Source organism: Neovison vison, chromosome 1, assembly GCF_020171115.1.
Source record: "Neovison vison isolate M4711 chromosome 1, ASM_NN_V1, whole genome shotgun sequence".
NCBI lineage: Eukaryota > Metazoa > Chordata > Mammalia > Carnivora > Mustelidae > Neogale > Neogale vison.
In genome coordinates this window covers 252,802,998-252,826,732 of record NC_058091.1, presented here as the reverse complement: position 1 = coordinate 252,826,732, position 23,735 = coordinate 252,802,998, and the positions used below count along the sequence as shown (strand labels likewise).

At 48.9% G+C, this 23,735-nt stretch overlaps 1 protein-coding gene across 4 annotated transcripts in view; it reads left to right on the top strand.

Annotated features, from left to right (window-relative positions):
- The first annotated feature begins 11,208 nt into the window (after positions 1 to 11,208).
- Positions 11,209 to 23,735, top strand: part of HRH2 (histamine receptor H2) — a 74,154-nt gene continuing 61,627 nt past the window's right edge. For 3 of the 4 annotated variants that reach the window (XM_044229279.1, XM_044229250.1, XM_044229269.1), the window contains exon 1: positions 11,209 to 11,293. The gene's annotated coding sequence lies outside the window, so the exon portion shown is untranslated. The remainder of the gene's footprint in view (positions 11,294 to 23,735) is intronic. The other variant, XM_044229260.1, reaches the window with a different exon arrangement.

Here is a 23,735-nt window from a genome sequence, read left to right as displayed (position 1 = left end):
AAACAGACCCTCGGTGGGTGTGGGGCTCAGACAGGGCCGTGTTGCATCTGTGTTTCAAATAAGACAGAGACAAAGCCATTCAGAGGCCACAAAAGTTATGAAATACCTACTCCTTTGACTAATGTGAATGACTGACGGTTTCGTATTGCCTTCAAAATAGAAGGCATTAAGATATCCAGCGATCGAATTGCCCCTGCTACCATCCAAACCAGAACCCCCTTGCTTAATACCCCTGGAGGCTCACCCTGATCAAGCCCCAATTCTCTGAGAAACTCTCCCAACCCAAGTCTACCCTTGGGGTTCCCCCTGGGGTGCATTTCCCCTTGTTGCAGCAAGCCAAGGAAAGTTACCTTTTGGCTACAGGTATGTTCCTGGCAGTCTTTGGTGGGTGGCTTTTGACAACAGCCCATCTCGAGCACACTTCTATCCTCAGTCCCTAGAGGTATCCACACCCTCGGCAATGGACGCAGGATGGTGCGTGGTTTGGCCAGTAAAATCTGTTACATCCTTTTTTCCAATGTGAAACGTCATCTACTCCTTTATTGTGGTATCACACTCCGCAACTAATTGGCTTTGTTGTGTTTATTCGCATTATTCTGATAAGAGCTCAGTGAAAGGCAGACGGAATCGGAAGGCAACCAGAAGGCTGTTGATTACCAAAGGAAATTGAACAAGAGCAACAGTGCAAGTTATAATTTGGAGCACTTCCCCATCAGTGAGAAATCAATGATGCTGACTCTGGAAGGACGTTGCACCCCTGCAAGAGGGAAATGAACCCTGCAGGACTTAGCTGGCTGCCTGCGACCCGGGACTTCTTGGGATCTATGAATAGCCTTTATTAGAGGGCGTCCAGCTGTGTTTAAGGTCCTGGGACCAGAAACAGGGAAAGACTAATAAGGACAGTCATGAGGTTGGGCCAGGGGGCAACTCCCAGCCCTGGGACTGAGATTTTCCTCCATACTACCGTCAGCAACGCTAAAATAAATCAAGTAGGCGTTCCTTCTTGGAACTCAGGGATGGAAGGGAATTGAGAAATACTGGGCTCCCCACCTTCCATTCTTGCCTAATGCAACTACAGCATTAGACATTCCAGAAATCCAGAGACTCTCAGACTCTGCTAGGAAATAGAACTCAAAAGAAGAATGTCACCAACAGCTTAGCCAGGTTTTGTTCCCCCACCCATGAAGTTGAATCTGAGGACCTTCTGGGAAGAGGTGTCCTTTCGGCTGAGTTTGGAAGAGAAGACCCCACTCTTCAGAGCTGGGATGGGGTAGAATCAGACAAGAGGGCTCATGCTTCTATTGTGGGCAAAACTGTCGCTGGAATTTGAATGTGGAAAAGAGGCTGTGAGGAAGGGGAGAAGACCAGCAGGGGGGCCTTGAGACTTTCTGCCTGCTGTTCTAGAAAACAAGGGTGGAAATACATGACCAGCAAGGGCTCTTTCTACTCCACAGTCTGTGTTGTGTGCTCTGGGACAAGTGACTTGTCCTTTCTGATCCTCAGTTTTTGGCCTGTAGGGAGAAGAGGGGAAAGGGGAGGCAGATGGAATAAGGAAGAAGCGTAGATTAGTGCTCTGTGACTCTGGGCCAGATATCATGCTGGGCACAGGGAATGCAGAGACCAAAGACACCTTCTGGGGCCTCAGGAAGCCCATCACCTGGGGAGGGGACAAGTAAATAGCTCACTGAAATACTTGAAGGGCAATCAGAGGCTCATCAAGCCAAAGCTCAAGGAATGAGTAGGAGTTTCTCCTGAGAGAAAGGGATAGGGTGTTCCTGAGGAGGAAGCCACATGAGCCACAGCAGGGAGGCATGTTTTGTTTGGTGAGCACCTAGAAGTTTCTGGTATGTATACTGGACATTTGTAGCAAAAATACTGGAGCCCGGTGACTGTGGGTCTGGCAGGTGATGCACATGTGTGTGGTAGACAAATGTCTAAGACCACAGGAAGTGTGGGGACTGGGGTGAAGTAGAGAGCTCACACCCTGTCACGAGAGATACTCCTCAGTTCCGGTCTGGTGTTGACTTCTGAGAATTAGACCAGTGTCTGATGTCTGAGGAGAAGGCAAAAGTCTGGATTTTTAGGTGAAATCTTCTAATTTGTGAACATCAACTTCAACGAGCCAGACAAATAAAAGAGGCTGGACATGACTCTTGGTTCCTGGGTTTGCAACCTATGGGCAAGGTGGTCTCTAAAGTCCCACAGCTCTTCTTCTCTTAAAAGGCACATAGCATAGTGATTGAGAGCATGCACTGTGTAGCCAGAAATAACAAGTTCAAATCTTTTACTAGCTCTTACCAGCCAGTTCACATAGTTTATGAATGTCATGGCCTGGAGTTGTGCAGTGCACAGCCTGAGCAGCTGTATAAGGTTGTCTTATATGTAACTCTAAGCCAGGACCTTCTCCTTCCAAGCCCCAATTTCCCCACCTGTAAATCAGGGGTGATTACCTATGTAACTATGAGAGTGAAATGAACTTATTATATAGGTATATATACTTACCTCAATGTTGAGTATATAATAAATGTTTAAAATAGGATGTCTCCCATCTAGTCTTTCTGAGGACTCTAACTGAATCTACAGGCCCTCTGGGGAGAGGTGTTTCTTTGTACTGGAGAATTCTGCTGGGGGTCGGAAGGAAAGACCCCTCTCTCTGGAGCTGGACTGGAGTAGAATGAGATAGGAGTGCTCATGTGTTACCTGGCAAGACATCAGGCAGGATGGGAAAAAAAGATTTTGAGAAATCTGGGCACCAGGTTCAGGTTTTGAGAAAATTTAATAGGAATTTATTAAGAGAAGCAGTTGGGAATACATTTGGAAGTCTGTTATTTTCTTTAAACCTCGTCACTCAAGAGAAAGGAAGTATCTACTTCAGAGGGTGATGGCGGGGATCAAATAAGTTAGGACAAATGGCGCCCTGCCATTACCCTCTTGGAGACTGACTGCGGCTCTCCTGCTGTGGCAGATAGCCCTCCCTTCACCCCCAAAGACCTACTGTATCAAAGATCTCCCTTGCCTCTGACTTCTCCTTGTGTCCAGTGCCGCCAGGAGGGCAGGGGAGGGTGGGGTTGGGTCCGTGTCCATGTGATTGGAGGGTTGGAACTTTTCATCCCATCCCCTCACCCTTTCCTCCCCCACTTATGGGGAGAGGAGGGAGGCTGGAGGTAGAATCAATCCTGAGTGGCCAATGATCGATTCCGTCATGCTTAGGTAATGAGCCTCTGTAAAAGTCCAAAAGGACAAGACTTGGGGAGCTTCAGGATTGGTGAACACACAGACACTTGGGGTGAGGCACACTTGGAGAGGGCATGGAAGCTCTGAGCTCTTCCCACATAGCTCGCCTTTATGCATCTCTTCCATCTGTTCCTGAGTTACATCCTTTGATTAAAAACAAAAAACAAACAAACAAAAAAACCTGGTCATCTCATAAGTAAAATATTTCTCTGAATTCGGTGAGTTTTGGCAGGTTAACAAACCCGAGGAGGGAAGGGTGGGAACCTCTGGTCTACAGCCGGTCAGTTCAGAAGCATGGGTGGCTATTGGGGCTCGTGATTGGCATCTGAAGTGAGTAGGGGCAGTCATGTGGGACTGAGCCCTTAACTTGTGGTATCTGGTGCTATTTCTAGCACATAGTGTCAGAACTGAGTTGAAATGAGGACACCCAGCTTGGTGGCATTGGAAAAAACACATGGTTGGTAGCCATGAGAGTGTGTAGGGGTGAAGGAGCTAGGAAGGGGTGGGATTTCCCACCCATATCCTCATGACATTTGACATACTGGTTCTGCCCTCCTTTCCCATCACTTGGTATATCTCATGCTCAATCTATTCTCTTCCCTTCTCTCTCTCTCTCCCCAGAACCTTTCCTCCATACACTCCTCATCCTACCCAAGATTTCTTATCTCCCCTCTCCAGTCTCCATAGGGTCTTAGGGCAATTTCATTCTCCTCCAGCATCTCCACAGCCAACATCAGTATCACCTTCAAGAATCTGAAAAGTCCTTAGTACTCGTACTTAGTGAACAGAAACGTATCCCAGCTGCCAAAGAGGTAAGGCGGGGGGAGGGAGTTAGAAATTTTTTTTTTGTATATACCAATAATAAATCACCCAGGATGGCAGGACATCGCTTACAGTATCCCAGTGGAACAGACACTACTTCTACTCTGTCAAAGACCAGGAAACTGAGACTCATGGTGGTTGGATGATTTGTCAAGGTCACAGGCTTACTAAGTGGTTTAGCACCCGTATCTGCTAGGCTCCAAAGCCAGTGCTCTGAACCACAGAAGCCAGCAAGAGGAAATCCAACTCAAGATTCTAAGTGTTCAGTCACTCTAATAGACAAAAGCACCTTTTCTGAAGAGCGAGAATGAAAGGAAAATACCCAGGAATAAACCTTGGACAAGCAAGCAAGGCCTATAGGGAGGACATGATGCAGCTCTGCATGGCCCAACAAAGCAGGAGGGCTGGGGGAAGGGACTGCGATCACCTTCCTGGAGTTGTAGGGTTGACGCTCCTCACGTTGACCCATTCACTTATTGTAAAGTCAATAAAAATCCCATTTGTGCCTAGGAGAAGATCTTGGCAAATTAATGAAAATTAATTTGCAAGAACAAATGCTCAAGAGCAGCCAAGAAAATGCTAAAAAAAAAAAATGGAATAAGGAGGGGAGCTCACACTACTAACCCATTCTTTCTGTGGATATTCATTGAGCACCTGCTATACACCAGGTGCTAAAGACCTAGACACCATCCCTGTCCTCAAGAGCTGAAGCCTCAAGTCAGACATTCTCGTGAGGAAGGTGGCAAAGGGACAAATTGGGAACAGCTTACTGCCCATCAGTAAGAGATGGGCTAAAAAAAAGGTCTAGTTCATCCATATAATGGAGTATCATTTAGGAATTTAAAAGAGTCAGGTAAATCTTTATATACAGAAAAAGATGCACAAAATTACTGGTTTTTATTTTATAAAAAAAAACTTCTATTTTTAAATTTATGTTTCTAGTATTGTGTGTCAGATTCAAACCTCCTGGGTTTGAATCCTGGCTCTGCCATCTTAGCCATATAGCTTTGAGCAAATTACTTAACCCCAATTTCCTCATTTCTAAAGTGAGAAATTACTGTATCAGCTTCAAATGGTTGTTTTAATGAGGATGCAAACCTTATTGTAGAACCACAGTGGGAACATTCCAAGTGCTCAGTAACCAGTAGCTTCTACCATCATCATCCTCTGCAGAGCAAGGAAACCGGAAGGATGGACATCATACAGTTCTTTCCCAAGCGTCCGAGAGAAGGGATCGGAGTGGAGAAGGCAGTATGAACATGACTTCCTCCCCAGTCCCATTAATTCACATTCTGGTCATAGATAGGTTTTCTTTTGGAAACTAGAAGAAAGCCATGAGGAAGCTTTCTTCCCTAAGTGGAGGAGCTGATAAAGAAAGAAGGAGAAGAGAGCGGAGCAGATGGGCAGAGAGAAGCAGCATCCCTTCCTGGGTCCCCAGGGAGTGAACAGTGAAAGAAGTGACCAGAGGGTGGGGACGGAGGGCGTCACTTTTCATCCAGCCGGTGGTGATCTCTTTCTGAAGTTGCTTCGTGTTCTTTCTGGAAAACAAACAAACAAACAAAAAACCCCCACCACCTCTTCCTTTTTTTTTTTCTTTACAAATCTATGACTAAAAAAAAAAAATATATTCTTATGCATAGATAAAAGTCTGGAATGTGTTATAGATCAAATTATTCATAGGCTTATCTCTGGAGGAATAAGATTTCAGGAAACTCACTTAACCCATATGGTTTGAAATTTTACTATAAGCTTTGTTACTTTTGGAATGGGTAAAAAAATAATAATAATAATACAAGTACTTCCATTTAGAAAAAAAAAGACAAATAATACACATTCAAACATCAAAAACTTAATAAAATATTTTGTCATTTGTGGCAGATGCTGCATCATGACCAACTCAGCACTTCTACTCCCAGACCTCTTCTGCTTGCCTGCCTCCCCCTGTGGAGGCTAGAAGGGCAACACGGTCACAGTCACGTTGTAAGCCGCCCTTGTGGCTAAGGGTGCCATGTGGTAGGCTGGGGTGAATGGACAAAAGTGGAAGCCTGCTGAGGGATACAAGATTCACTGGCTCCCTCCCTCTCCTCATTCCTCCTACCCCCATCAATACCCATCTTGTGTTCACCATCTTGTGAAAGTGCACGGGGCTAAGAAGCCTCTGAAGAGGGGCGTTGGACCCAGCCTGGGAAATTAAGGTTGAACTTGTGCAAAAGCTAATACCTAAGCCCTACATAGGAGCTAATGGAGAATAGAGAGGAAAATGTTCCAGCAGAAGAAAACTGCCCCACCATACTTTCAAAGGGCAACAAATTAGGGATGGGGTCATATAACTGTACTTCTGTACTTCCTCCCTGAATCAGAATGTGTTCAGCCATGAATCACGGAAACCTTGACTTAAGGCGTAGGGGACTTATTCTCTCCCACGTGAAAAAGTTGCCCCAGGAGCCCTATAACCTTAGGTTTTGAGTCCATTTCTTTGCAGTTCCCATAGTTTTTCCCTCATGGTCACAACATGGCTGCCTCTGCTGCAGGATCAAAAAAAGGAAGTAGCTGAATAAGTAGGAGAAGGGGTGCCTGTCTCTCCCGTTATAGGAGGGAAATTTCCCCCCTTTCCCAAATTTCCTCTCATTGGCTGAACCAGGTCATGTGACAATCTCCACCTGTAATGGAGGCTGGGACAGCAGAGTGGAAATCACTGTTGTAGACAACAGCAGTGCCTGCTGCCCTCCACCTTCCACGCCCCACCACCATGAATCAGAAATGAGCTACCCAAGTCATCTTTGGCTGGACTTCCGACTCACCTTCTGACCTTCACATCCAAACTCCTTGCCTCCCACGACTCTGACTAATGATGTGGCCAGGCTCTCAGGGGGTCAGCCACACATGAGTCCAAAATCTAGCTTTTCCGTCATTCTGGGCCTTTGTGCTCTAACTTGAGTCCCAGTTCTGGACTGCCTGTATCAGCCAACACATCCCCCAGCTGCTCTTAGGAAATCCTTCCTTTAGGAAATGGCTAATAGCTCCTATTCTATGCACTAGTCAGGGTTCTGTGGATATAGAAAGATATATTTTAAGGAACTGGCGCATAACCATTATGGAGGCTGGTAAGTCCAGAATCCTCAGGATGAGCCGGCTGGCTGGAGACCCAGGCTGAATGCATCCTTTCCAACTCTGGGTTCCCACAGAACATTCTCCTTCTTGCTAGTCAGTGCAACAAGAGAGCTGACTGATTCAAAGTTGGGGCTTTGGAACCGGTCGAGTGAATTCCCCAGCTAGCTGTGGGATCTTGGAGAAAACTCTGACTTCTGGAGCTTTGGCATCCTCATCTATAAAGGGGTGATGGTGGCAGGTAACCCTAGTATCTACCTCACAGGGCTGTGATGAGAATTACTTGCGATGACGTATGCAAAAACCCCAGCACAGTATACAGAAGATGGTGGACATTCAACAAATTGTGTTCCTTCCTAGCTCATACACCAGAACTGGGGCATCGGTAATGTTGGAGACACTGGGGAAATAGCCAAGTCTGGGCTCTTTGGAGTAGCCGTGGTAAGGCAGGAACCAACCTCATCCATCCGGGGACTCCCAGCCTTGCAACCTTTCCAAAGCCTCTCTCAAGACTCAGAGCACACAACGGCCAAGAAACTCTACACCCCACACATCCCAGTTGCGGTCTTGGGTGCCCTACCGCAAACCCAGAGCCACCCCAGAGCCCAGGGCAGAGATGAGTAATAACTTATGACAAAACCCAGTGGGTTTCACTGGAATTTTCCGCAGACCACTCGAGTCAATGTTATCATCACTATGCCTTGTCACTTGTTATCTTAATTGTTGTAATTTTTTTTTTTTCAATTTTAAGCTGTCAGACTCGGCAGAGATTACTCATCCAAAGAAGGCACTTTTTTTTTTTTCTATTTTGGTCAAATAGTGGTTTGGGTTTCCTTAGAATAAGAAGCTTCTTCCGTTCCCTTTGAAAGATAGTTTTTATTGAGTATTCAGAGCAAGGAGAACATTTAGGCTATCAGATCCCAAACGCTTTTGCAAGGTGGGGAGCCTCTTAGTTATAATGATGACTCCTTCTATGATCATGTTTAGTAGTTTCCAAAGGTTTTTCTGAACTAATACAGAACTGGAAACTCTGAGAGCTGGAAAGGGTTGCAAATGTTATCCCAGCCTGTGGGGGAACCAACCAGGAATGGACTCCAGCAATAACTCCAGTACTAATTTGCTTGATAGAGCATAAGGGTATCGCTTCCCTGTTGAAATCCTTTCTTGGCTCCATTTCATTTAGGATTAAATCCATTCACCTTACCATGGCCTTGCACCAACACCACCTCCAAACATCTTCCCTCTCCCTCATGCACTCAGCCACTATGAACTTCTCCCTACCTTGGGGCATTTGCACTTACTGCTTCCCCTACATGGAACACTGTTCCCCGATATCATCATGTACGCCTTGGCTCAAACGTCATGGGCTAAGAAAATCCTTCCCCAACCATCGTGAACAAAGCACTGCCCCCAGTCACTCTCAATTACGTTACCCTGCTTTGCTTTCCAGGCAACAATTATCTCTAGCTGAAATTATCTGCCTTGTTCGTTGTCTTTTTCCTCCTTACATTTCCGACCCTCGCCTATCTGGTTCATTGCAGTATCCCAGAGTTAACCCAGGGCCTGAAACATAGTAGGTCTGGTCGTGTGTTGAAAGAAAGAATGAATGAATGAATGCACTATCTATTTCTTTTTTCATCTGAGCCTCATCAAAACTCTTTGAGGTAGATATTGTTGTTATTCTTATTTAATGGTCAAGGAAATAGGCTCAGAGATAGGAACTGATACTCCCCAAGGCCCCTTATCCAATTCATTGCTTTGTTACAAACCATCCCAACATTTACTGACTTACAACAACAAAGATGCATTATTTCTCCCAGTTCAGTGGCTAAAGAGGTCACAGACATGGCGTCCTTTCTCTGGGAGGAGCACTGAATAGGAGAGGACCATAATCTCACCCACATAGAGCACATTTCCCTTTACAGATCCTTAAAAAAATTCTTTACAGAGTCCAAATCTGTCTCATTCTATTTCTACCATTGGTCCAAGTGCTAGAGTCTCATTCACTCCCTCAGAGAGCCCTTTCTAGAGACAGAGGTTTCTGGAGCCTTCTCTTCTCCAGAATATACACCCCAGACTTTGCAGCCCCCCCAAACCTGCCACAGCTTCCATTGCTCACAAGATCAAGTCCTAACTGGCATCCCTGAGGTGTCCTAAAAGCCCCACCAGGGCTTTCTGCTGGGTTTCTGCAGGTGACCCACCAGGCAGCACTCCCAAACTCCAGGTTAGCTAATACCCTGTACCTGTCTTCATGCTGCTTCCTCCAGGCCTGTGGCCCTCCCCACTTCTCCACTCCTATCTCAAGACAATCTTTTTTCCCCTGGCAGCGTCAGTCACACCTTTTCTTTTTTCTAAACACATACATTATAGTGTTTATTCATTCACTTATTCAACCAACATCTGTTGGACACTTAGTGATATATCCAGCTACAGTAACGGGCTCCAGGCTCCCGGGAGGCTCAGGGGAGGAGATGAACACGGGTTACATTGTGGAGCAGTAAAGCAGATAATAAGCATTAAAACGAAAAGTTCTAGACACTGGTAAGTGTTTTCATGATGTGAAAAGCACTGTGGTGAGGAGGTGACTGCTTTGGGTGAGACGACTAGGCCATGCAGCCTCATTGAGCACCCAGGAAGATGTGGGGGAAGAGCAGTCTCAGAAAAAGGAACCGCCAGTGCAAACGGTCTGTGGTATGGTCCAGCGTGGCCCATTCCCGGCACAAGTAGGAAGCGGCTGTGGCTGAGGCACATGGAATGAGGCAGAATGTGGTGAGACACAAGATCAGATCATGTTGGCAGTGATAGAGTACTTGGATTTTATCCTAACTACAACAGGAAGTCATGGGAGGGTTTCAAGCAGGGAGTACAGAGAGGCGTGATCTGATTTACGCTTTTTTAGAGATGACCTATGAGGCTTTGTAGATTGTAGGCGAGCAAGCACAGAGTGCCCCAGACCCGCCTGGAGGCTCCTGCGATCATTCCAAGATACTGGTGACCTGGATGCATGGCCTTCCATATCCTCCTCCAGAAACTGTGATCCCGGAGCTCCAGGGGACTGTGGCCCTAGTCTGCATCTCAGCCCATAGGCACAGGGCCAGGCCCATAGTGCCAGAATGGCTTAGGGTGGCGTGTCAATCACCATGAGCACGCCTCTGAAATGTCTGCTCCCCTGAGCTGGCATCCTTCTGCTCTCCTTTGCCAAGCTCTTGTGCAAACTCCCTTCCTCGTGTCAGGCTCCCAAGCAACGAAGGGCAGCCCATCTGACCACTTGTCTCTCCTACCCTGGGCTGACTACCCTAGGTCTGGCACAATGCCCTTGGCCATCCTGCCCACCGGGCTCCCTCCACCCACGTCTGCACCCTTAGTACAGCAGCCTTGCCACCTTAATATTTAAGAGATAGGTTTCCCCATCTAAGCCTCCATTTTCCATCCCCAAAAGCCCCTTTCCCAAGACCCACTTCTCTACATCTTCTCTTTCTCCATCCCTTCCTCCAACTAGAACAAACCCTCCCTGGGATTTTCTGAAGTTCCACAGATCACAGAATTATCCAGACTTTTCCCAGGCAATGAGTCCTTTTTCTCCTGTAGGTTGATTCCAGGTAGCAGGGTGCTGGGCAGGGGTGTCACCAGATCTCGAGGGGCCACAGCTGGGAGTCTCCTTCTACTCTTCTGGGTCCCAGACAGGGCTGGGGGTGGAGAGGAGTGGGTGGAAGTGAGGCGGGGAAAGGAGAGAAAGACAGAAAGAAAGAGGAAGGGGCCGCGTCAGAGCCAGGGAGAGAAGGAAAGAAGGTCTAGGGGAAAGTGGGGGAGCGCGGGGGAGAGGGACTGTGGGGAGGGAGCAGAGCGAAGGAAGAGAGAGTGTGCTGTGCTCGGAGGCGGGAGGAGAGAGGGAGAGAAAGAGAGGGGAACGGGAGAGCCCGGGAGAGGGAAGGGAGGGAGGGCGGGAGGGGCGGAGAGCAAGGAGGAGCGAGTTGGGGGCGGGGACGAGGAAGTGGGCGCGAGGCGCGGGGCGCGGGGCGCGGGCGGAGCACCCGCTCCATCCCTGCCCGGAGCCCAGCGGGCGCGAGTGCAGGACGGACGCCGCGGAGCCCAGAGCCGAAGCCGGAGCCCCACGGCGCAGCAGCTCAAGGTAAAGCGGCCGCCGCCTCCCCGCGGGGCCTCGGCTCGGGTGGGGTCCCTGCCGCCGTCGTGACCCTGACCCCGAGTGCGAGCTCCGGCCCCCCCGCGGCTTGCAGACTACGCCTGACCTTGAACGTTTCTCTCCGCCTGCGAGCCTCAGTTTCCTTCTCTGTGACCCGAGGGGGTCATACGCGCGCCAAGGGGGCGTTGCAAGGACGGGATGCAGCCCCGGTTCCGAAGCTGTGCTCCGGGCTTGGGGTCTGGCGTGTTGTCCCCTATGCCGCGTAGGGGTGGATTTGGAAAGTGCACATGCACCGAAACAGTTGCTGTCTTGACCCCGGCTCTGAGCGGTGGCATTTCTAGAGGCGTTGTGTCTGCGGGAGCATGGAGCGACATTCTGCTTTAGGAAAGCCAGTAGAAGGTTGGGGGTGGGCGGGAAGGGGACGGACGCGGAGTTCCTCAGGGAGCCCAGGTATCTGGCCTTCGCCCTCCTGGGCTGCCGCCCTATGTCCCCGTAGCAAGGACGGGCAGGGTTTGCCTCTGGGATGAGCTGGGATGAGCTGGGCAAGTGGCCTCCGCTGGGAATCCCAGCGGCTCGCTCACTTAAGTAATTGCAGTTGACCTTGACCATATGAACCTCAGTTTCCCATCCCGTGAATTGGGGTGGGGACTCTAATGGCCCTTTGAGAAGACTCTAAGGATTGGAAGGTGAGTCAGTAAAGTACAGATTGTGGTGTCCCCCAATGGCAGCTGTCATACCCTAACTTCAATGGCCAGAGTCCTGGTTCTCGTTGCCTCCTGGAAACTCATTTGTGTGGGGCAGGTCCTCTCTGGTCTCCTCTGCCAGAGGTAGCCAGTGGCCCAGCTAGGCATAAAACAGGGCCCAGGGAATTGGGGTGGGGGCGCACCCCCGTTCCACTCCAGACACCGTCCTGGTGGTTCTCTGAGACATGAAATCTGTGAGATAACAGTTTCTGCCCTGAAAACCTCCTGGTGAAATCTCTCTGAGCCTCGGTATCTTATTGGTAATGGGAAGTTACAAATTCATACTAATGAGTGCCCTGTCGCTGGCGGTTATAAAAGGCAACGAGACAGATTACATTTATTGACATCTTTGACCGAGAGATATGATGAGAGTTGAATGGAATGAGAAAATAACATTTCTCCTGCTCTTGCTCTGTGCAGGCCTGGTACTTGGGGTGCTGTGCATACAGTATGGGCTCTAGTCTCCACAAGGATCCTGGGAAGGTGGTGCCGTTAAACCCCAAAATTATAGACAAGGAAACCGAGTCTCACGGGGGCAAATTGCTTCCACACAGTCCCACTGATAGGACGTGCCTATGCTGGGATTGCTTCCAGATCTGTCTGCTTCCCAGCACCTTGGATGGTACCGGACTGGCTCCAAAGTAGGAGTCTGGAAGGTGTCTAGCATGCGACCTGGCACCTGGCTGGGGCCCAGGCAGCACTAGTTTCTTGTTCTTCGTGTACTAGGAAGAGCTGCTGTTTATGTACACAGGAGAAAGTGGGTCTGAGTCTGGCAACGGGGTTGGGGTACCTTTGCCTGGTGATTTCTTTAGGGATCTAGAAGGAAAGAAGGTCACGAGTCAACAGCATATAGGAAGCTGATATGAGGCTGGCTTATTGCAGCCAGCCAACTTCTCTTCCTCTACCACCTTGTCCCAGTTAACCTCGTCCCCATTAACCTTGGCCTTGGATGCTTCTCCTTTTCATTATCCATCCACTGTTGACTAAATAAACTGACCCTCCCAGCTGATGCATCCAAGGAGAAGACAAGGCCAGCTGTGGTCCATCTCCACCAATGTCCACAGAAGGGGAAACAGGATTAAGTCACAATCCCAAGGATTTAGCTCAGCCTGGGGGAGGAAATCCCTGATGATGAGAAAATGGATGCCTAGCAATGGGAAAATGGGTGTCCCAGCAGGCTAGAGAGGTCTCTTTGCCAAAAATTTTTAAAAGCAAGGAGGACATCCAAATGAAATGATGGGAGTATGAACGAAGTTCTTTCAAATGCAAGGTATTCATCAACAATCAGAGAGTGCCTAAATGTCCAGTAGGGAATCAATTAAGTAAATTATGGGACAGTCATGTGACTACAGAAAATGGAGAGTTTATAATGAATGAGGATATGCATATGCATATGCATATATAGGGTATGGTCACAGATTCGTGGCAAGCACTTAGAAAAAAGGGCGCCTGGGTGGCCCAGTGGGTTAAGCCACTGCCTTCGGCTCAGGTCATGATCTCAGGGTCCTGGGATCCAGTCCCGCATCGGGCTCTCTGCTCCCCGGGGAGCCTGCTTCCCTCTCACTCTCTCTGCCTGTCTCTCTGCCTACTTGTGATCTCTGTCAAATAAATAAATAAAATCTTAAAAAAAAAAAAAAGGCACTTAGAAAAAAGACTAGAAGGAAATAGACCAAAGAGTGTTTGTTGATTGTATATGCCTGTGGGTGGCAGGATTATGGGGGATTTGTTCCCTGACTCTTTATAATTTTTGAACTTTCCATATTTTTTGTAATATTCTCCTAGTAGACCCACCCCTACCTCCTCTTGGCCAGCATCCAGGACAGGGCTCACATAGCTACACCTACCAGTGACAAGGCCACCTCTGTGTTGAATCCTGGAAGGCCCCCCAGAAAAAAGAAAGAATAGTAAACGATTACCACCAAGAGTATCTGACATTTGTTGTGTTCTTGCTGTGTGTTTATGACAACCCTACAGGGTGGGCATTATCAGTACCCCCATTTTACAGAGAAGAAACCAAGAGTCAGAAAACTCAGTCACTTGCCCAGCGTCCCACAGCAAACCCAGGCCACCCAGGCCATCTGGATCTGGAACCTACCCTCCTACCCAGAGTCAGGAGGGGTGGACAGATCAGTTAACCCACATTTGAGCACTAATCACGGAAACCCTGGGGGAGGCAGGCAGTGCACCTCTGCACTTGGCAGGTGAGGCAATGGGTCCATAGCAACCTCCAAAGGGCCAGGTTTTGTACTTGATGCTGGGGACCCAAAGTGCGTAAGATGCCATGTCTATGCACCTGTGGGGTAGAGCGTGCATGGTGCGATCAGGATTGTGATGGGGCTTTGTTTAAGAAACTGGGCGACTTTTAGGGGCGCCTGGGTGGCTCAGTGGGTTAAAGCCTCTGCCTTTGGCTCAGGTCATGATCCCAGGGTCCTGGGATAGAGCCCTGCATCGGGCTCTCTGCTCAGCAGGAAGCCTGCTTCCTCCTCTCTCTCTGCCTGCCTCTCTGCCTACTTGTGATCTCTCTCTGTCAAATAAATAAATAAAATCTTTAAAAAAAAAAGAAAGAAAGAAAGAAAAGAAACTGGGCGACTTTGGAGAATGAAGGATGAAGGCTCCCCAGAAGAGACGATAAGGGAAATGGTCCTGGAAGGGTACTCAAGAATTCAGCAGCTAAGCAAAAGAGGTTAGAGCAGCAGTTCTCCGTTGGGGTCAGTGTAGTCCTCTAGAAGGTACTTTTGATTGTTGCAGCTGTGGTGGGGGGGATGTGCTGACTGCTGGAGAGTGGCAACAGGGGTGCGGCTGTTCATCCCGTGATTCCCATCCCACGGTACCTCCGTACAGAAGAATGATCCTGCGCAAAATGTCAACAGTACAGGGTTTTAAAAGCCTGGATAAGAAGAGAAGGACATTCCTGAACAGGGATCAGCCTGTGCGAGCCATGCACACAGTCACTGTGTCCCTCCTCTGCACTGGACACTCTAAGCCTATGATCGCATTGTTGGTGCCTGACCTCGTTGCTGCTACTCTGCCCCCAACAGCAACGAGAGTGGCCTTTCAAAACAGAATTAAGGCTTCATAGAGTCATAATTCACATGACCTAAAACTCACCCGTTTAAAGTCTATGGGTCTCTGTTTTTCAGTATGCTGTGCAACCATCACCACGATCTAAGTCCCGATCTCGTTTTCATCACCCCCAAAAGAAACTTTGTACCCATTAACTGTCATTCCCCAATCCATCCCCACTTCTACCCAAAGTCGGGAGCCGCTAATCTATTTTCTGTGTCTATAGATGTACCTCTTCTGGACATTTCCTATCAATGGAATCATGTAATGTGTGATTATATGGAATAATAGATGGCCTTTTGTGTCTGGCTTATTTCACTGAGCATGTTTTCAGATTTCATCCATGTTGCATGTAACACGTATCAATACGTCATTCCTTGATGTGGCCAAAATAATATTCCGTTTATGGATACACCACATTCTGTTGATGGGCATTTGGCTTGTTTCCACTTTTTTGGCTATTATAAATAATTCTGCTATGAACAATGTATGTACTGATTTTGAGGACATATCTTTTCATTTCTTCTGGGGATGAACCTAGGAGTAGAATTACTAAACCATGTAAGAATACAATGTTTAACCTTTTGAGGAACTACTCGTGTTTTCCAAAGCAGCTGACACTTTTCTTTTTTTTTTTTTAAAGATTTTATTTATTTGTTTCTTTGACACACACACACACAGAGAGAGCACAACAGGGAGAGCAGCAGGCAGAGGGAGAAGGAGAAGCAGGCTCACCTGAAGCAGGGAGCCCACTGTGGGGCTCGATCCCAAGACCCTGGGATCATGACCGAGCTGAAGGCAGACGCTTGATGACCGAGCCACCCAGGCAGTCCAAAAGAGGCTGAAACTTTAAAAAAAAAAAAAAAAAGACCTATTTATTTGAGAGAGAGAGAGAAAGAGCGCACGCATGAGTAGAGGGGTAGAGGGGCAGAGGGAGGAGAGTCTTACCCAGACTGTGTGCTGAGCTTGGAGCCCCCTGCAGGGTTCGATCTCATGACCCTGAGATCACAATCTGAGCCGATCAAGAGTGGGACGCTTAACCGAGGGCACCTCCCGGGTGCCCCAGCAGCTGAACCTTTGACATCCCCACTGGCAGTGTATGAGGATTCAAGTTTTTTCTCATCCTCACCAACCCTAAGTACCCAACTTTTGGATTGTGTGAGTACGACATGGTATCGCTATGATTTTGATTTGCATTCCCCGGATGGCTGATGAATTTGAACATCTTTTCAGGTGCATGTTGGCCATCTGTATATGTTTGCAGAACTGTCTGCTCAGATCAGAGCCAAAACTCCATTGTGTTGTTCCCTTACATGGACTAAAATGCAAACCCTCCCAGGTCTCTGCGGCCTCACGTGATCATGAGCAGCCTCTGCCTTTGACTGCATCTCTGCTAACCCTTGCTCAGACCAAAACGGCAAGCTGGTCCCCACTAAAGTCCTCTGCCTCACCCCCTGGGGTCAGCCTCAGGGAGGCCTGCCCTGTCTGGTCAATTTCAAGGCACTCCTCTCCAGGCCCTTGCTAGCACATCTCAAGGTTTCCTTTGATTTTTTTTTTTTTTTTTTTTTTTTTAACTATCTGATACAATCTGGAAGAGCTGGGCTCCAGGCATGACTACACCTTTCATCACTGTGTGACCCTGGGCAAGCCACTGTCCCTCTCTGGGCAACTTCTCCATCTGCAATCCAGGCAGGGGCACACTGGCTGATCTTGTAGAGCCTTTCTAACTCTGTCCATCTTTGATGCCAGCTTCCGTGTGGCAGCGCTGCCAGGAGGGTGCGGGCCTGGCGCCGGGGCAGTGAGGGAAAGGTGGCTGGAGCCAAGTTGGTCACAGATTGGAGCAGGCTGCATGGCTGATTATCGCCAGCCCCGTGGGGACAGTCTCCAGGAACATGTGGCGGCCTTGACCCGGTGCCCAACCTACAGGAGCGGCAGGTAGCATTGTCAACAGCTCCAGCTGGGACTGGACGCCCCAGCCACTTTCAGCTTGGGAATCACCCACCTTTGCTGCGAGAATAATCTAACTTCCCAACCCGCTGCTCTGGGGGAATCAGGACAGGATTCACAGAGCTGGAGGCAGCGGCGAATGGGGAGGGTTGCAGGTAGACAAAGAGTGTTCCAGGTGGAGAAAGAGGTGTACAAAGACACAGAGCTGCTAAATCTCCAGATGTGCTCAGAGCACACAGGACAGCTAGGTTTTGCCAGAGGCGCAAGGGGCATCGGAAAGAGGTAACAGAGGAGTCGACAGGGCTGGACCCCGCAATGCCAAACTGAGGAGTCTGAACTCTGTCCTGTAGGCTGGGGAGCGACACAAGGATTTCAAGCAGAGGGTAGAGGTGACCAGGTCGTGTTTTTGAAAATGTCCTTTCCCCAGATAATGTGGAGGCAGGTGGCACACGCTGACAGGAGAGCTGAGATCTGGAATAGTCAGGATAGGCCGGCTGGGACAGAAGCTGGAACACTGCAGCTTGGAGAGAAGGGGACAGATTTAAAAGCTGTTTGGAAGGTGAAAGCATGTGAGAAGGGCATGGGTCACAGGAGAAATGGGAGACTAAATAATGACCAATGCAGGAACCGTGGATGCCAGCCTCCTGGGGTGCTGGCTACCACAGAGAGGGCAGAAGGAGCTGCCATTTGGGTATGTCACTGTCCAAGCTGCCTGAGGGTTGGACGGTAGAAGCAGTAGCAGGAGAGGGTGAGCCCAACCCAGGGATCGGGATGTGCAAAGGCACTGAGGTGCGAGAATATGGAGAGTTGAAGGATGAGACTTTCTGGCAGGCTGGTGCACAGAGGGCGTGATGGCAGGAGAGGAAGGGAAACTAAGGCTGAAGAGGGCAGGAGGGATGGAGACATCAAAGGGCTGTTAGAGCCCAGAGCAGGAGTCCAACAACAGGGCCAAAGACTGTCACTGCCTGATGAAGAGCATTCACTCCCCCCCACCCCCCGAGAAGGCTGGTTGCTAGGGTTAATCACCCTCTCTCAGGCTCCTTCCCATACTCCCGGGGCAGAGACAGATGGATGTCAGCCCAATTTTCAAGCAGGAGGAAAGCAAACTCCCCTGAGCAATGGGCCGATGAGTTTGATGCTGATCTGGGCCAGAATTCTCAAAGCAATCATGAAAGAGGGTGGGTGGCTAGAAAAGGAAATAAATCCTCAGGGCTGACCTGGCTTTCTGAGAACATCAACGACACACTGAGCTCTTAGCCCACAGCTAGCTGGTGGAGGACTTTTGCAGGGAACCATAAGATATTAGAAAGAGAGAGAGAGAGAGAGAGATTGCATTGAAAAGCTTGGATATTTTATTTTATAGCCAGAAGATTTCATTTAAAATCCAGATTTCCAGGTTCTCTTGAAGAATGTGGCCATCTGGTGGTGCTAGGCCCAGAGTGACCACGGTGACCACCCCTCTGGCCAGTGCAAGCATCCTCTTTCTGGGTCACCATGCCCATACCCCACAGTCCCACAGTGGGTATAGACTGTTCACACACACCTGCCTGGCTCAGGGAGACATGACCATCCTCCTAGCTTTCCCTTTCCCTGCGCTCCCTGAACTGGTCCTGGGAGCATCACTCTTTGGGTAGGCTCCGTGGGAAAAAGAGGGCAGGGTGGGAGTGGCCTCTGGGACCTTCTGTGGCTGGTTGAGAGCCCTCCAATCCCCAGTCTCTCTCAGTCCCAGCGCTTGCTGAGTTAAGTGCACCATTAAGATCCTGTACTTCAGGCACAAATTCGTTTTTTTGTTTTTTTGTTTTTTGTTTTAAGTAGCAACTTCAACAAATGTCCGCAGAGCCCATTTGGGAAAATACTGCTTTTGCTAAATGTTTATTAGGTAGTTATGTTTTCTTTTTCTTTGCACTTTCTGGTTAGAAAAAACATCCATGTCATCAGAAGTACAATATACAAAGGTCTTCAGGGAGATCCTCACTCCACCCTGGTCCGCATCTGCCCAGTCCCCTCTCAGAAGAAGAGGTCGGTCACTTTTGTTTGTTATGATGTATCCTTCCAAATTTTCTTTGTGCAAAAATATACGCACTATAATATGTGTGTGTGTGTGTGTGTGTGTATATATATATATATATATCTGAGTGTTTTAGACTTAAGTGAGGTACAGCATACACAATTCTGCATCTTTGTGTTCTTTTTAGTTACCGTAGAATTAATTCTCATTGTAGAAAAGTTGGAATAAGGAAATTTGAAGGAAGACGTAATAAGTCATACCACCATCCAAAGAAAACCACTATTTCCAGCCAGTCTGCCCTTCTAGACATAAATGTTGGCTGTTTTTCTCCCCTGTAGGTTGACAGGGTAGGAGTTCTTAGTTATCTCTTAGATACAATTTCAATCTTGCTTTTTATTACTTAAAGATAAACTTTTTTTTTTTTTTTTTTTTTTACTATTTCATAGTTTCCAAAGTGTGATAGTAATAGCTATCAGGATTCCATTACGACAAAATTTCTCCACCAGTCTTCTAGTTTTAAACACATCAAGGTCATTTCCAGTATTCGGCTGTCATAAAGAACACAGTGAAACCTGCAGTTTGTTCTGTAACTGGATTGGGCGTCTCCGGGATGCCTGGGACTTAGGTCAGATACTGAAGAGTCATGGCTTGGCCCCCCAGGGCAGAGGCTAAGAGCTCGGGGTGCTGCCAGGGGACGTAGCTAAGAAAGGGGACATGCTGAGGTCATGGAAGGAGAAGGGACAGGGCAGGCCAGAGCCCAGTGGGGAGCTAGAGGGAGACGGGCTCTGGGTCAAGCACTGTGCTGTGTATAAGCTTGTAGAGGGCTCACACCCACTGAACCCCAACTACCGGGACTTTGCCCACTTTTGCCCTTTTCTTCCTGATGACAGTCAGACAACGTAGAAACTCTTGTCATTTCCATTCTGCCCCTTGAGGCATCTGAGGCAGGGAGACAACACCACACCACTGCTTGCCTTGGCCATGGAGAGAAACAGTGGGGAAAGTTCTAGAAGTGCCTTGCTCTGAAGCCTGCAAGCCTCTTGGCGAGGCTGTGTGGTTGAGGTTATTGTCCCCATTTCATGGGAAGGGAAATTGGGGCTCCAAGCCAGGTCTCCTGGCCAGTATTGCCTCACTGGTAAGTAGCAGAGCTGGAATTAGAACGCACTACACCTGCTGGGGAGGACCCTTTGTTTCACTGGGGCGGGGAGGCCAAGAGGAAGGGGTGCTGAGGGCCGGGCCAGGGGGAGAAGCCTGCTAACTGACACAGCGTCCCCCCTGGCCTGGCAGGCTGTGCTGGGCTCACTGGGAGCTGCCCGGCACCCAGACAGTCCCCGCGGAGACCCACAGTGCTCATTCCTTCTCCCCATCTGGCCAGCTGGGGTGCCTTCTCTCCCAGAAAAGGCAGGACTCCAAGACCAGGGTTTCTGAGAGCAGAGCAGAGAACGGCCATGGGGCAGGGAGGGACGCTTGCTAAGGCCGCCACCTCACCTCCAGGCTTGTCTTTATGTCACAGCTCCTCTTCCCAACACTGCACGTTGCAGTACCATGCCCGTGCCCAGGTGGAAAACCGAGCCTCGCAGAGGTCCCTGGCTCCTTTCCATGGCACATTGGGGGCTTCCTGTATAAGCCAGATGTTTCCTCAAGGGTGGGGCGGGCAGCCCTGGGGTCCGGGCATAGACAGGAGTGGTCAGCCACACAGATGTCAACATGCTGCCCGACCAGCGGAGAGAAGGTTCCCTTTTCAGTCCTCCAAGCCTTCCTGTCTGTGTCCAAGGGAAGGTATCAGTTTGGTGGTGGTCCCACTTAAACACCTCTCCAGCCAGGCCAGTCTGCCTAGAGGCTGGCTCTTGGCGCAGCAGTGGCCACGTGGAGTGCAACGTTTGTTAATTGCCACGTTAAATTTCAGGGTGACCTATTTGAAGGAAAGTGATGAAACAATCCCTTTTTTCAATCAATTCAATCACTTCGAAGAAAAATATTGCATAAAAAAAACCAGGACTGGTATTTTGTGGGTTTGGAAAGGGTCCTGGAGGTGGTGCGTGAGGGAATGAGGTTTGAGAAACAGGAGGTAGGGTGCCCGGGTAGGTCAGTCAGTTCAGCATCTGCCTTTGGCTCAGGTCATGATCCCAGGGTCCTGGGATCAAGCCCTGCATCAGGCTCCCTGCTTAGTGGGGAACCTGCTTCTCTCTCTCCTTCCTACTTGTGTGTTCTCTCTCTCTCTCTCTCTCTCTCTGTCAAATAAATATGTTAAAAAGGAAAGAAAGAAAGAGAGAGAGAAAGAAAGAGAAACACAGGAGGTGAGGGACAGGGTAAGCTGTGGGGAATAAGCAACAGACAGCTCTACCCGCCTCTGACCAGCTGTGTGACCTCACCTAGGCAGCTGGCCTCTCTGTGCCACATTTGCAAAACGGGGTAATAGCGACTGCCCCACCTGCTCCACAGTGTAATCCTCCAGGACCCCAAAGGAGGCCATGGGCACACGGAGGGGCCATGAAAAGTGGGAGAGGACAGAGAGCATTATGTAAGACAGCCCATGTATGTGAACATTCGCGGCCAAGGCTGGCTGTTTGCTGCCGCCATCGTTAAGGTGACCCTGCCAGCTGCAGGACTGTCACTGTAGGAGCAAGTTGTACCTTGTCAGAAGGGCAAAACCTGGAGTGAGGCTGGGGGAGAGAAGAACAGAGAGGGAGGGAGATCCCATGTTGGCGTGGGCAGCTTCTGCGGCCCAGCTCCTGTGACGGTGGGGGCTGAAGGTAGAGGGGAGGCGATCTGGCGATGGAGATGAGGATACGAGGACACTGACGGCAGCAGTGATGGGCAGGGCAGTGGTGGCGGTGATGCCAGCCACGATGGCAGTGATGATGGTGAGGAGTCCAGTTGGAGGGCCAGAGGACTGTTTGATCATAAAGAAGCAAAAACTCAGGAGAACAAGGAGCTCTGTCGAGCTGCCTGGAAGTGGGGACTTTGTTCTATAGGGCTTCAGAGCTTTAACCAACCTACAAAAGTGTCTGCAAACTCATACAGGCACGTGCACATGTGTGTGTGTGCGCGTGCGTGTGCGCACACACCCCCCCTCCCAGATCTAAAATACAAAAAGAAAACCACAAAATTGCAAGTAATAAATGTTTAATTGGCTATCTACAATTGTGCCACTATGACAGCTGGTCAGTGGCAGCTTATTATACTAAATAGCTAAGTACACATTCTCTTTCCTTTGGAATATGCATTTATTACAATGTGTTTATTATGCAGTGGGCTATGCCTCCAAAACAAAGAGTGTGTAGGGCTCTATAATATCTGTAAATGGCTGTAACTTGCTGGCAAATAATTTCTGAGATAGTGAGTCCCCCGTCATTGGAGGTATGCAAGGCAGTTGGGGATGACTACCTTTCAGGGATGCCATAGAAGGGTTCTTGACCCCAGGGTGACCACTGAATGTGTTTCTACCCAGAACACTCCTATGTTTTTCTTTAGGGAGCTCATGATTCCATCTTTTCCACCCCCTGTATACATAACACACATACATAATGTCATTGGAAGAAATCTTTGAGATATTCTAAGCCCATCTCCACACTTGTCTGCTAAGGAACCTGAGGGTATGGAACTTGTTTGAGGTGACACAGACAGTAAGAGTCATACCAGGGACTCAAACTCAAGGTCCAAATTCCCAACCCAGTGCCCTCTCCACATTATCCCTGCCCCCTGGATGGCAGAGATTTGGGACCCCCTGCAAACACTGTCAGTTTTGGTTTCACCTCCCTCAGAAGAACCAAGGCAGAATTTTCATTTGACCAAGTCCAACGCCTGCCCTGAAAAGACCTTCCCCAGGCCTTTCCCACACTTGTCAAGCCTCTGCTGGCCATGGACTTTGGCCAAGTCACAAAAACACCATAAACCTCAATTTTCTTATCTAGAAGATGGAAGTGAATAATGGAATCCACATAATAGAGTTATTGCCGAGATTAAACGGGATAAAGTATATGAGGTGCTCAGAACATCACTTGACACCTTCGAAGTGCCCAGTAAATGGGATGTTATATTGTTAGGATGGTCGTTTTCAACATGCATTTAGTCAGTCCAGCCAGTATTAATGGAGCCCTCATTAACTGCCTGTCAGGGAGCAAGACAGAGAGGATCCTGGCCCTCACAGCACCGCACATTCCAGTGGGGAGAGAGACGTGGTGAGCAAGTAGGGGAGGCAAGAAATATGCCAGGGGTGATGCCTAAGGATTTAGCTGAGCATCTATGTGGATGAAAGAGAGGCAGGGGCAGGAAAAGAGAATCAGAGGTCTCTCCCCGCCCTGCACTTCCCAATTTTACACATATTCTGAGGCCACGACATCCGGAATAGGCAAATTCAAAGAGCCAGAAAGCAGGTGGGTAGTTGGAAGGGACCAGGACAAGAGGGGAAGGTGAGTGACCGCTTAATGAGCGTGGAGTTTCTTTTCGGAGCGATGGACAACTTTTGGAAGCACAACACTGTGAATGTACTGAATGCTGCTGAATGATACACTTGGAAACAGTTCATTCACTGTTATGTGAACTTCGCCTTAATTGAAGCAAAAAATGAAGGCGAAATAAAGACTTTCCCAGACACAGGGTTATGGACATTGGGGAGGGTATGTGCTATGGTGAGTTCTGTGAAGTGTGTAAACCTGGCAATTCACAG